Source organism: Choloepus didactylus, chromosome 2 (genome assembly GCF_015220235.1).
Source record: "Choloepus didactylus isolate mChoDid1 chromosome 2, mChoDid1.pri, whole genome shotgun sequence".
Lineage (NCBI taxonomy): Eukaryota > Metazoa > Chordata > Mammalia > Pilosa > Megalonychidae > Choloepus > Choloepus didactylus.
This window is the reverse complement of record NC_051308.1, coordinates 76,396,839-76,410,112: the sequence shown is the minus strand read 5'-3', so window position 1 is coordinate 76,410,112 and position 13,274 is coordinate 76,396,839.

The window sequence follows — 13,274 nt, the reverse complement described above, 5'->3', positions numbered from 1 at the left end:
TAAACAGCATTCTCTTAAACAACTAATAGGTTAAAGAGGAAATTAGAGGCAAAATTAAGAAATATCTTGAAGATAATGAAAATGAATATACACCATACCAAAATTATGGGATATAATGAAGGCAGTGAAAAAAAGGAAATTTATAACTCTAAATGCTTGCATCACAAAAAAATGAAAGACTTCAAATCAGAGACCTAACCTCAAAACTGGAAGAACTAGAAAAAGAAGAGCAAACTAAACCCAAAGCAAGTGGAAAGAAGGAAATAACAAATACTGGAGCAGAGATAAATGAAATAGAAAACAAAACAATGTTAGAGAGAAGCAACAAAACCAAAAGTTGGTTCTTTGGAAAGATCAATAAAATTGACAACCATTAGCTAAACCAACAGCAACAAAAAAAGAGCAAGGATACAAATAAAAGAAATCAGAAATAAAAAAGGGGATTACTGCCAAAACCACTGAAAAAAAAAAAGAAATATAAGTGATAATATGAACAATTGTATGCCAATAAATTAGATAATCTAGATGAAAGGAACAAATTCTTAAAAACACAAAAGCTACCCAAATTGACTCAAGAAGAAATAGAAGATCTCAATAAACCAATTACTAGTAAAGAGATTAAATCAGTCATCTAAAACATCCAAAAAAGGAAAAGCCCAGGACCAGTTGTCTTCTCAGGGGAATTCTAAAAAATATTCCAAGTCTTAATTCCAATTCTGCTCAAACTTTTCCAAAAATTTGAAGAGGAGGTAACTCTCCATAATTCATTCTAAGATGCCACCATAATTCTCATACCAATGTCAGATAAAAATACCACAAGAAAAGAAAACTTCAGACTGGTATCTCTTATGAATATAGATGCAAAAATCCTCAATGAAATACTAGCAAACAAAATCTAACAGCATATTAAAAGAATTATATGCCATGATCAATTGTGATTTGTCCTTATTATGCAAGGTTGGTTCAACATCAGAAAAACAATTAGTGTAATACAGCACATTAAAAGAATGAAGGAAACAAAAATGTGATCATCTTAATTGATGCAGAAAAGGTATTTGACAAAATCCAGAACCCCTTATTGATAAAACAATTTAGAACACTAGCAACAGAAGGAAACTTCCTTAACATGATAAAGGGCATTTATTAAAGGCCCCAACTAATATCCTATTTAATGGTGAATAACTGAAAGCTTCCCTCTAAAACTCAGTTTACCTCAGTTAAGGTGTGACCCAACTGAATCAGGATGGGTCTTTATTCTGTTACTGAAGGCCTTATAAGGAGGGCAACACAGAGAAAGCAGGTGACAGGAGCAGCGAGAGCTGGAAGTCAACAGAACTGTGAAGCCAGGGGAGGCTGCCTTGTGTATCGGCATTTGACAGAACACCAAGGAGAGCTGGCAGCCAACCTCAGAATGCAAGTCTTCTGAAAGCATTGCCTTGATGCCTTGATTTTTCACTTTTCTCAAACCCAATAAATTCCCTTTTTTTTTTTAAGCCAACCCATTGTTGGTAATTGTTTCAGCAGCTAGGAAATGAAAATTCTTCCTAACTCTTTCACAGAACAATTTTACTCTGATATGAAAACCAAAAGCATTACAAGAGAAATAAAACTACAGACCAATAATTCTTATAAGCACAATTTCAAAATTCCTCAACAAAATATTAGCAAACTAAAAACAACAGCATATAAAAGGAATTAAACACTATGGCCAAGTAGAATTTATCTCAGTATGCAAGGTTGATTTGACATTTGAAAATCAATTCATGTAAAACACCATGTTAAAAACAAAGACAAAAATCATATATCAACTCAATAGCCACATAAAAAGCATTTGACAAACTCCAATAGCCTTTTATGGCAAAAATATCTCAACAAAGAAGGAAACTTCCTCAACCTGATAAAGGAAGCATTGAAAAAACCCATAGCTAACATCATATAAAAGTGAAAACTGAATTTTCCCCCCTGAGATACAAGACAATAATGTGCATTCTCACCACTTCTATTCAACATTGTACAGGGATCTAGTCAGGGCAATTAGTAAATAAAAAGAAATAAAAGGCAACTAGATTGGAAAGGAATAGGCAAACCTAACTCTATTAGCATATGGCATGATCATATATATTTAGAAAATCCTAAACAGTTCACACAAAGATCTATTAGAACTAATAAATGAGTCCCCAGGAAATTGTCAAGACTCAAATCAACTTACAAAAATCAACTGCATTTCTACACAGTGGCCATAGCAAATAATTCCATTTATTGTAGCATAAAAAAGAATAAAATATTGAGGAACAATTTTTTTAAAGTGCCATACTTGTACACTGAAAACTCTAAAATGTCTTTGAAAGAAATTAAAGAAGACTAAATAAATGAAAAGATATTCCACGTTCATGGATTGGAAAACTTAATATTGTTAAGTAGGCAACACTCACCAATTTGATCTATAGATTCAATGCAATCCTTATCAAAATACCAATTCCCTATTTTTGCTGAAATCAACAGGCTGATGCTAAAGTTCATATGGGGGGTGGGGCAAGATGGCAGAGTGGTGAGGTGTTTGCTTTAGTTACTCCTCTGGGGCAGCTGGTAGGTGAGTGTTACCTACTTAACAATTGATTTTTGTAAGTTGATTTGAGTCTACAATTTCCTGGGAACTCATTTATTAGTTCTAACAGATTTTTTTGTGAACTGTTTAGGGTTTTCTAAGTATATATGATCATTCCATCTGCTAATAGAGTTAGGTTTGCTTATTCCTTTCCAATCTAGTTGCTTTTTATTTCTTTTTATTTACTAATTGCCCTGACTGTGTGGAATGGATACCATAGAGGAATCTGAATTTGGACACAGACATACTACTTGTCTGCCCATACACTGGTTAAAGGGAGTGTCAGTCAGCAGGTTTTCACTATCACACAGTCACATAATAAAAGCTGTATAGTTATACACTTATCACCAAAAATCAAGTCTATTGGATTATTGTTCAACAGATTCAGGTATTTCCTTCTAACTATTCTAATACACTAGAAACTAAAAAGGAATATCTATATAATATGTAAGAATAGCCTTCAGATTAACCTCTCAACTCTATTTGAGATCTCTTGGCCATTGAAACTTTGTTTCATTTATTCTCCCCCTTTTGATCAAGACAGAAGTCTCAATCCCATGACGCTGGAGCAAGGCTCATCCCTGGGAGCCCTGCTCCTCATTGCCAGGGTGACTTACACCCCTGGGAGTCATGTTGTTGGGAGTTTTTGATTATTGATTCAATCCCTTTACTAATAACTGGTTTATTGAGATCTATTTCTTCTTGAGTCAATGTAGGTAATTTGTGTTTTTCGAAGAATTTGTCCATTTCATCTAAGTTATCTGATTTATTGGCATACAGTAGTTCCTAATATCCAATAGTCTTTTTATTTCAGCAGGGTAGGTAGTAAGGTACCTTTTGCATTTCTGATTTTATTTATTTGTTTTCTCTCTCTCTTTTTGTCAGTATAGCTAAAGATTCATCAATTTTATTTATCTTTTCAAAGAATCAACTTTTGGTTTTGTTGATTCTTTCTAATGTTTTTTTTTTTGTTTGTTTGTTTGTTTTCTATTTCATTTTTCTCTGCTCTAATCTTTGTTATTCCCTTCCTTCTACTTGCTTTGAGTTTTATTTACTCTTCTTTTCCTATTTCTGACACTTTTGAAATTAGGTCTCTGATTTGAAGTCTTTCTTCTTTTGTAATGTAAGAATTTAGAGCTGTAAATTTTCCTCTCAGTACTATCTTTGCTGTATCCCATAAGTTTTGCGAATCTATATCTTTTAATTGGGGAGTTTAATCCATTGACATTCAACGTTATAACCGTGAAGGCATTTCGTGAATCAGCCATCTTATCCTCTGGTTTATGTTTGTCATATTTTTCCCTCTCTCTATTAATATCCTTTATTGTACCGATACCGAATCTCTTTAGTACTGAACCTTTCTCCAAGTCTTTCTGTCCTTTCTTTGTTTCTCTGTCTGTAGGGCTCCCTTTAGTATCTCCAGTAGGGCAGGTCTCTTGTTAGCAAATTCTCTCAGCATTTGTTTGTCTGTGAAAAATTTAAGCTCTCCCTCAAATTTGAAGGAGAGCTTTGCTGGATAAAGTATTCTTGGCTGGAAATTTTTCTCACTCAGAATTTTAAATATATCGTGCCACTGCCTTCTTGCCTCCATGGTGGCTGCTGAGTAGTCACTACTTAGTCTTATGCTGTTTCCTTTGTATGTGGTGAATTGCTTTTCTCTTGCTGCTTTCAGAACTTGCTCCTTCTCTTCTGTGTTTGATAGTGTGATCAGTATATGTCTTGGAGTGGGTTTATTTGGATTTATTCTATTTGGAGTTCGCTGAGCATTTATGATTTGTGTATTTATGTTGTTTAGAAGATTTGGGAAGTTTTCCCCAACAATTTCTTTGAATACTCTTCCTAGACCTTTACCCCTTTCTTCCCCTTCTGGGACACCAATGAGTCTCATATTCGGATGTTTCATATTATCTATCATATCCCTGAGGTCCATTTCGATTTTTTCAATTTTTTTCCCCATTCTTTCTTTTATGCTTTCATTTTCCATTCTGTCATCTTCCAGGTCACTGATTCGTTGTTCAACTTCCTCTAGTCTTGTACTATGAGTGTCCAGAATCTTTTTAATTTGGTCAACAGTTTCTTTAATTTCCATAAGATCATCCATTTTTTTATTTAGTCTTGCAATGTCTTCTTTATGCTCTTCTAGGGTCTTCTTGACTTCCTTTGTCTCCCGTACTATGGTCTCATTGTTCATCTTTAGTTCTTTGAGTAGCTGCTCTAGGTGCTGTGTCTCTTCGGATCTTTTGATTTGGGTGCTTGGGCTTGGGTTATCCATATCGTCTGTTTTTTTCATATGCTTTATAATTTTCTGTTGTTTTTGGCCTCTTGGCATTTGCTGAACTTGATAGGGTTCTTTTAGGATTTGTAGACCAATTGAAGTCCTTATCTCTAATTTATCAGATCTACAGCTTCGTGGAGTACACTTTCTCTAACTAACCAGCAGTTGGCATCCACGAGCCACCTGTTCTCCACGAGCCAGTTCTCCCCTGCTTAGCCTTTTTGGTGAGTGAGGGAGTGAGTCTTGTGGGGTCCAATTGGTGTACCAAGCTTGCATGTGTTGTTGGTGTTGCCTGCCCTGTGTATGGGGCGTGTTTCTGGGCAGTCAGGGAGGGGGGGTGGCCCTAACAATCAAATCTCCCTGGTGATCCTAGAGTTTTAAAGCTGCTGCAATAGTCTAATCCTTCAGTTGAGTCCTGCCACAGTTTGTCTCTGCCACTGACCCACAAGTCCTTGGTATTGGCGTATGGCTCCTGAGACTTGCAAGTGGGCCCCTCTTCCAGGCCGTGCACCCCGGGTCCTCTGTTGAGGGATGACTGTGCTATGTCACAGGTGAGTGCCATCCCCCCAGGGCAGTTCTGGGCTGCTGGGCTGTGTAGGGAGGCTCCCAGTCTGCTGAAATGATGGCTGAATGGGGATTTGTTAATTCACACTGCTCCACTTTCCCAACTCTGGGACAATCAGCTGATGTTGCAGGGAAGGCTAATGTCCACACCCAGTTTTGTGGTATGTGCCTGTTATTTGAAGCACTTCCGTCACACTGGGTTGTCTGGGGCAGCTCTGGGCTATGGGGCTGGCGATGGGCAGGAGTGTTACCTGTCCACCAGGATGATGGCTGTGAGCGGACACCCCCCTTTTCTTGGGAAGTTGTGGTGTTTAGTGAATTTTCTCAGCCACTGGATTATTGCCTTTTGTCTCAGAGCTCTCTTAGTTCTGCACTTGAGTTGACCTGCACAAATTGCAAGTCTTTGAAGCTTTCTGTATTGGGCTTCTTAGAGTAATTGTTTTAGAAAAAGAAAAAAGGATTAAAAAAAAAAAAAAAAAAAAAAAAAAGGGCCCTCCTCAGAGATCTAATGGGTTATTGAAATGCTAAGAGACAAAGCAATTAGGGCCATTAAGGAAAGGTCCACAGGGCAGAGAGATCAGCTTTTCTTCGGGATTTGCATATGCGCCTCGGGGCCTGAGCTCTGCCTTTCCCCTTTCTATGTTCACCAGAACTCCAAAAATCCTCTGCTTTTATTTTGGAGTTTTTCGTGTTGTTTTTTTTCTATGCCTGTCTCCTCTCTGCTGGGCTGGCTGCTCTCAGATTCTCTGGTGTCTGGTCTCAGTCTATCTATGGTTGGAGTTTGGATCAGTAGAATGAGTTTCCGATAAGGGCTGCCACTGCAGTTCTCCCTTCTCCTTCCCGGAGCTGACAGCCCCTCCTCCCACGGGACTGAGCCTGGCAGGGAGGGGCACGGGTCCCCTGGCCACAAAAACTTACAGATTTCGCTGATCTCAGCAGTTCGACGTTTTCATGAGTGTTGTATGAAGTATGCCCAAAGTCAGGTTGCTCTGTGGTGTCCAGTCCACGCAATTCCTGGCTTTCTGCCTACTTTCCTGGAGGAGTAACTAAAACATACAGCTCACCAATCCGCCATCTTGCCCCGCCTCCCCATAAGTTTTGGTATGTTGTATTTTCATCTTCATTTGCCTCAAGGTATTTCATACTTTCATTTCTGATATCCTCTTTAACCCACTGGTTGTTTAAGAGTATGTCGTTTAATTACCACATATTTGTGAATTTTCCATTTTTCTCTCCATTGTTGATTTCTACCTTCATTCCACTGTGGGAAGAAAATGTACACTGTATTATTTCAATATTTTTGAATTTATTAGACTTCTTTGTGATCCAACATATGATCTCCCCTAGAGAATAATCCATGTACACTTGAGAAGAATGTACATTCTGCTTTTGTTGAGTGCAGAGTTCTACATAAATCTGTTAGTTCTAGTTGGTTTAGTGTATCATTCAAATCCTGTACTTCCTTACTGATCTTCTGTCTAGATGTAGTATCCATTATTGAGAGTGATTTTTTTAAAGTCTACTATTAATGTAGAACTGTCAACTTCTCTCTTCAAATCTTTTGTATTTGCTTCATATATTTTGGGGCTCTGCTCTTAGGTGCATATATATTTTTAATTGTTACATCTTCCTGTTGAATTGAATAACATGTTCTTAAGCTTAATCCATTCCTGTGGGTGTGTATACATTGTAAGGAGGAGCTTTTGATGAGGTTCCTTTAGCTAAGATTTTGCACAACTCAATCAGAATGGGTCTTAATCCTATTACAGAAGTCCTTTATAAGCAGAATGAAATTCAGACAGATAGACAGACATGGGAAGCAAGAAGCTGGATACAGTGGAACCTGGAACAGAAGGGAGAGGCCAAGAAAAGCTGCCATATGCATTGCCATGTGACAGAGGAGCCCGGGAACAGTGATCACCAGCAGCCAGCCCCAGAACACCAGTGTTTGGGGAGTAAGCATCACTTTGATGACTTTTTCCTAGCCTCAAAACTGTAACTAATATAGCCTTATTGTTTAACCCAGCCATTGCATTGTATTTGCTTGAGTGGCCGAGGAAACTAAAACATACAATATTCTCCTTTCATTGGAGATGAAACCACAGTGTGCAGAGACAGAATCTGTTTTCCCTTTAAGCACAGCAATAAAAATTGTTTGTAATGATCTTTTTTTTTTCTCTTTTTGCCTTGCTAGACAGCTATTGGCCTTTATGTAGGGCACATCTGCCTGCCTATAATAGGGTATGGTAAACTGCCCTGGTCCCCAGAGGGTCCCCAGATGGCTTGGCAACCTCTCCCTGTGGGAGGGCTTGAGATTACACTGCTGTTTTCCATAAAGGAAAAACAGAGATGTGAGTTCAACCAGAGACAAGTGGCAAAGACTCAGAAGCTGTCACAGATGGGGATCATTAGCAGTATTCTAAAAGAACTGAAGGAAGCCAAGAATAGAACATCCTTTCTCTTGTATTCTCTCATTCTTTGTATGATATTCTCTTTTGGTTGTATATCAAATTCAACTTTTGCCCTTTAAACAACTGTTTAAAATTTAAAAAAGCAATTTAAGATGGAAGATTCTGTTAGCTATCCTGCTATCTTTTAAAATTTATTCCTTCACCCTCAGGCTTGAAACCTCAGAGTCTCAAACTGACCTTGGGGAAGTCAGAAGTCCTAGTTTCATTATCAGCATCATAATTGCACTCTATTAAGAAAATAATTCCAATTTCCAACTCAGCAAATGTTTAGATTGTTGTGTATTTTTTGCACTTGCCTTATTCTTAACTCTATTGTACATTCCTACCTTAATTTTTCCTTTGCACCTACTTTTTTCTGACTTCTAATTTATATTATGCATTTTTGTGTGTCTCTTAGCATGCTGCCATAAATTTTTAGGAGCAATCTGTAAAGAACATTTAATTTATATTCTCTCTTTATTACTAAATATAATTAATAACCAAGTTGTGTTTTTTCCTTTCATTTTACTCACAACTTAGCAAATATATTTAGAGCAACCACTATGTCAACCTTGTGGCAGGCACCATGCTATACAAAATTATACTCTCACTATTGTCTTCAAAATTCTAATAAACTTTTTAGGCAGAGAAATCATGCAAATATAAAAAATTTTAAGTAATAGTCCTAGACAATGGTAAAGTGAAAAAAGGAATATGATGAACAACTTTATCAAAATTGCTTAACCAAATTTCATAGGAAAATTTGGAAGGTTGCCTACATTTTGCCTCTTCTCTATTTAAGATATAAATTGGAAGTAAGAAGGAAAGTTAAGGGATGCTTTCCCTAAATATTAGTATTTTAGTTGCTCAAAAGTAGTGCCATTCAGATAAAGACCTAACAGATTAATATATAAAGAGCCCTAAAAATCAAGAAGAAAAAGATAAAAAGCCTGATAGAAAACTTTAAAAAAAAGAAACTGATAAACAATTTACAAAAAATATATAATGATGGTCTTCAAACATCATTACAAGTGGGAGCCTTACATATAATTTGAGAAGGGCAAATTAAAACTACACTAAGATACCATTCTTCTTCTACCTATTGGAAAAAATTTTAAAAGGATGACAATGTACTCTGCTGGTGGGATGTGAGGAAACAGGCATTCTCAAATATTGCTGGTGGGAATACAAACTGGTTCAGATCTTTTTGAGGGAAATTTGGTAAATTCTAACAAAATAACATATGCATTTAACTTTTAATCCAGAAATCCAAATTCTGTCAATGTAGTCTCAAGATACACTTCCAATAATACAAAATTGTTCTGCACATCTTCTTCATTGAGGTATTGCCTGTTAGAGGAAAACATTGGAAACATCTTAAATGTTCATACAGAGGAGAGTGGTTGAATAAGCCACTCTACATCCTCACAATGGAATACTATGCAATGGGAAAAAAAAGTAAGATATCTATGAACTAATGCGGCGTATTTTCCAGGATATATTGTTAAATAAAAAAGCATAGTGCAAGAAGTATCTATAATACTTTTTGTGTAAAAACAAAGGAGAAATAAGAAAATGTACATATATCTGATCTACTGTGCAAAAAGAAACACAGGAAGGATAAATCAGAAACTAACAAGAATGGTTACCTTTAAGGAATGGGTATACACATGGTGGAAAAAATAAGGAAAATGGAAAGGAATGAAGAAGGTTACATTTCAGAGTATACTTTTTGAATAATTGTGGCTTTTAGAATACTGTTACTATCTCACGTACACATACAAAATTAATTAAAATAAAAAGGATGAGAGGAACCAAAAGGAAATACCTAATTTTATAACAAAGTGATTAGCAATTTAACCTGAGTAACTTTGGAAAATAGTGTTTTTCTATTCTGTAGTCTAAAGTTAAAGACAAAAAAGAGCTATACATAAATATGTTACTCAGGTGGCAGACTTGTTTTTCAGAGGGGTATGATTTAACAATTTTTAAAAGCACTTTATGAGTATTATAGGAATAAGCAAATAAATAAATATATTGTGTATAATAAGGGCCAATTTCTTACTGTTGGAGTAAGGAGTTACAAATAAGAAAAGGGGGAAGGATAGAATGAACCCTATGGTGTTGGATTAGAATTGGAGCTATCAGTATGGACACATGGTTTTTAATATACATACAGATGGGTAAATATAGAAATAGATATGTGTGTGTTTGTGTGTGCTTCCAGCTCTGCCCTCTGAGAGGGCCTAAAAACACCCAAAAGCAAGGACATCTCAGCACCAAAGAACACACCTACTGCTCAGATCTTGGTTTCTAACCAACATTCTCAAAAAAAAAAAAAAAAAAAAAAAAAAAAGAAATAGGGATCCTTGGAGAAGTGGCTGATTCCAGGGCTAAGACAGGGAAAATACAATACTGAAATATCCTGTGGTGCCAAAGAATGTAGAACGTGGTCTCAAGAATAAAGAGGTTATGTTTAAAGGATATGGGGGCAAACTCAGATTCCCAGTGGCCAAATCTGGGGATAATTTTAGAAACAAAGTAAATAATGAAAATAAATAAATAAAAGAATGAATAAAAACATATATACATACATAAAATGTATTACGATCTGTTGAATAAGATAAGAATCCATGAGTCCATTTGAATTCTTAAATAAGTAGAAAACACTTCCTTTCAACAGCAATTTCAATTAAATAGAGATATGTTACTAATAAATGAAGGCATGGTGGAAATTGAAAATCACTATTTGTCAAGCACCACAGCAGTAATTGTTTTAGGCAGAGATTATCAATGTAACATTAGTGAATGCAAGTATAATGAGAAACAGAATATTTATATTAAATGATCTCCCCATAGGATATTCATTACTTGCAAAGGAAAACTTGTAACTTTACAGTAGAAAACCCTGGTGGATAACACCAAGTGATCAAATTGATAAAATGTGTCTCAATATAATATACTGAGAAGAATACAATGTCATTCCCCTGCTATTCTTGGCAAAAATGCATAGCCTAAATTTAATTATGAGGAAAAATTTAGGGAAATTATAAAAGATACTGGCTAGTACTCTTCAAAGTGTCAAGGACATTAAAGCAAAAAAAGAAAAAAAAGAAAAGAGAGAGAGAGGAAGAAAATTTCTATTTTAAAGGATAATAAGGACATATGACATGTAAATGGTCATGTGATTTTTGGATTGGCTCCTGGGCAATAAAAAGGGCATTAATGGAACAATTGGTAAAATTTGAACTAAAGTCTGTAGATAGGATAATAGTATTATAGTAGTAATAATTTCCTGATTTTGAAAATTGTTGTAATATAAAATGTTAGCATTTAAGAAATCTGGATGAGGGATATATGGGAAACCTTTGTACCTTTTTTCAACTTTTTTTAAAGTCTGAAATGATTTCAAATGAATTTAAAAATAATACTTTTAAAGTAGTTTACTTTTATTGATAGTCCTCTTTCAATAACACAAGTTGTCTGCATTATATGAAAATAGTTTTATCCTATGAGATTCAGTAAAGTCTTTATTTTTAATTAAAAATGCAAATCAACCATTTTAACTTTTTTCTGAATTTCCCCATGCAAAAACAAAACAAAACAAAATGTTTGCTATGTCATAGTGAATGTTTAATGAGAACAGTGCCCCTAGGTCAGAACAGAATTCTAGGGATAAAATACAGCATATATCCCTTTCCCTCATACATTTTAGTATAGAAGATATAAATTTTAAGTAAACATTAATGGTAATCTCAAAGAGAAGATAAGTCACAAAAAAAGTAACATGTAAGTTGGAGAAGAAAAGTAGAATGCGGAGGGGTCATTTTATCTACTTATTTTTGTGATGGTGGCAGGCACATTCATTTAATCATTCAACAAACTTCTTGACCTTGAAAGCTGGAGGGAGAACCAGTATGGACAAGACATGAGCCCTTTTCTCAAGAAGTTCACAGTTTTGTGTGTGTGTGTGTGTGTGTGTTTTGGGGGTGGGGTTCCAGGGATACAAGGAGTAAAATATAAGAAATGAAAGGTATTGGCATATGCAGACCTATTGGAAGGCATAGGTGAAGCAAAAACCTGATTACTTCCAAATAGAAATGGAGACAAGAAAGGTTAGAATTACTAATATATTCTTTGAATCCTCAGAGTACCACTTCTTCATCCCAATAAGTTGTTGGAATCTCTGTTCAACTAACCAATCATTGGGTAAGTAAAGGAAAGATCTTTAACAGCTCCAAGAAGAGAAAACAAAAAGTACAAAGAAAGGCTTGCAATTGAGGAAGAGCAAGGACAATTGTAGAACCACAGAATGTTCAGTAAGCCCAGTGTTGATTTCTAGGGGCAATGGAAAGACATGAGGCTGTATGGAAAACATGCAGTTGGTGAAGGACCTTATATTCTCTACTGAAGTATTTGGGCATCATTCTGAGGACAAAGAGGCATGGCTCTTAATAGAATTTGTTTTTTTTTTTAATTTTAGTGTACAAATCTTAGTAGTTTGCAGTTTTGTTTTGGACCCTTTGTCAAAACAGCTTCTTTGTCACTTTCCTATCCCAAGGATAAGAGAAATTATCCTAATTTGCTGAACCCTATGAAAAGCTCTGATGGAGCTTAAGATGGAGACCAAAGGAGATGGGGGAAAATTCCTCCGCCTAGCGCAGTAGGACTCACAAACTCTATCCCAGGGCTTCATTCCCTTTGTGTTAGAAATCAGCTCTACCCCTGAGTCAAGGGATCCTGCTCCATGGGCAAGTAGCCATGTTAGGATCCCTGGATTTATGGTATATAAACTATCCTCCATACCCTCACAAACATAATTTAAAATAATCTTTTTAAAATGTAATGCACCGTGGAATAGTGCAATCAAAACTGCTCATCATAATATTTTGAATATTGCCAAAATGGTAAAGTTCTGGGTTAATTTTGAGTAGCCAGGCTGAAAAGACAAAACACTAATCACAGCTTGATGCAAGGGGTTTTTCCATTCAGTCTTTTTTTTTTTTTTTTTTTTTTCACCATTTGCCGCAGGCACTACATAAAATTACTCACCAGAGATGGGAGTTTTCCAATTTTATCTCAAGGTTGCTGTCTTCTTCACTGGAAGAAGAAACAATTCACATTTCAACAGTTTTCTCAGAATTCTGTATTAGGCTATGCTAACTGCCATTAAAAAAAAAAAACAAAAAACTCCCAAATCTCCATAACACAGTGAAAATTTGCTTCTTATTTACAGCACAGTCCAATGCAAGGGAGAGACCAGTGATCACTTACTCATTCAAGGGTCCAGGCTTCTTTCTTATGGTGGCTCTGCCATCATATGGGGTCTTGGAATCCTTTGTGCACAGAAGGCTTATACACCACTTCAGCCCATAACTTT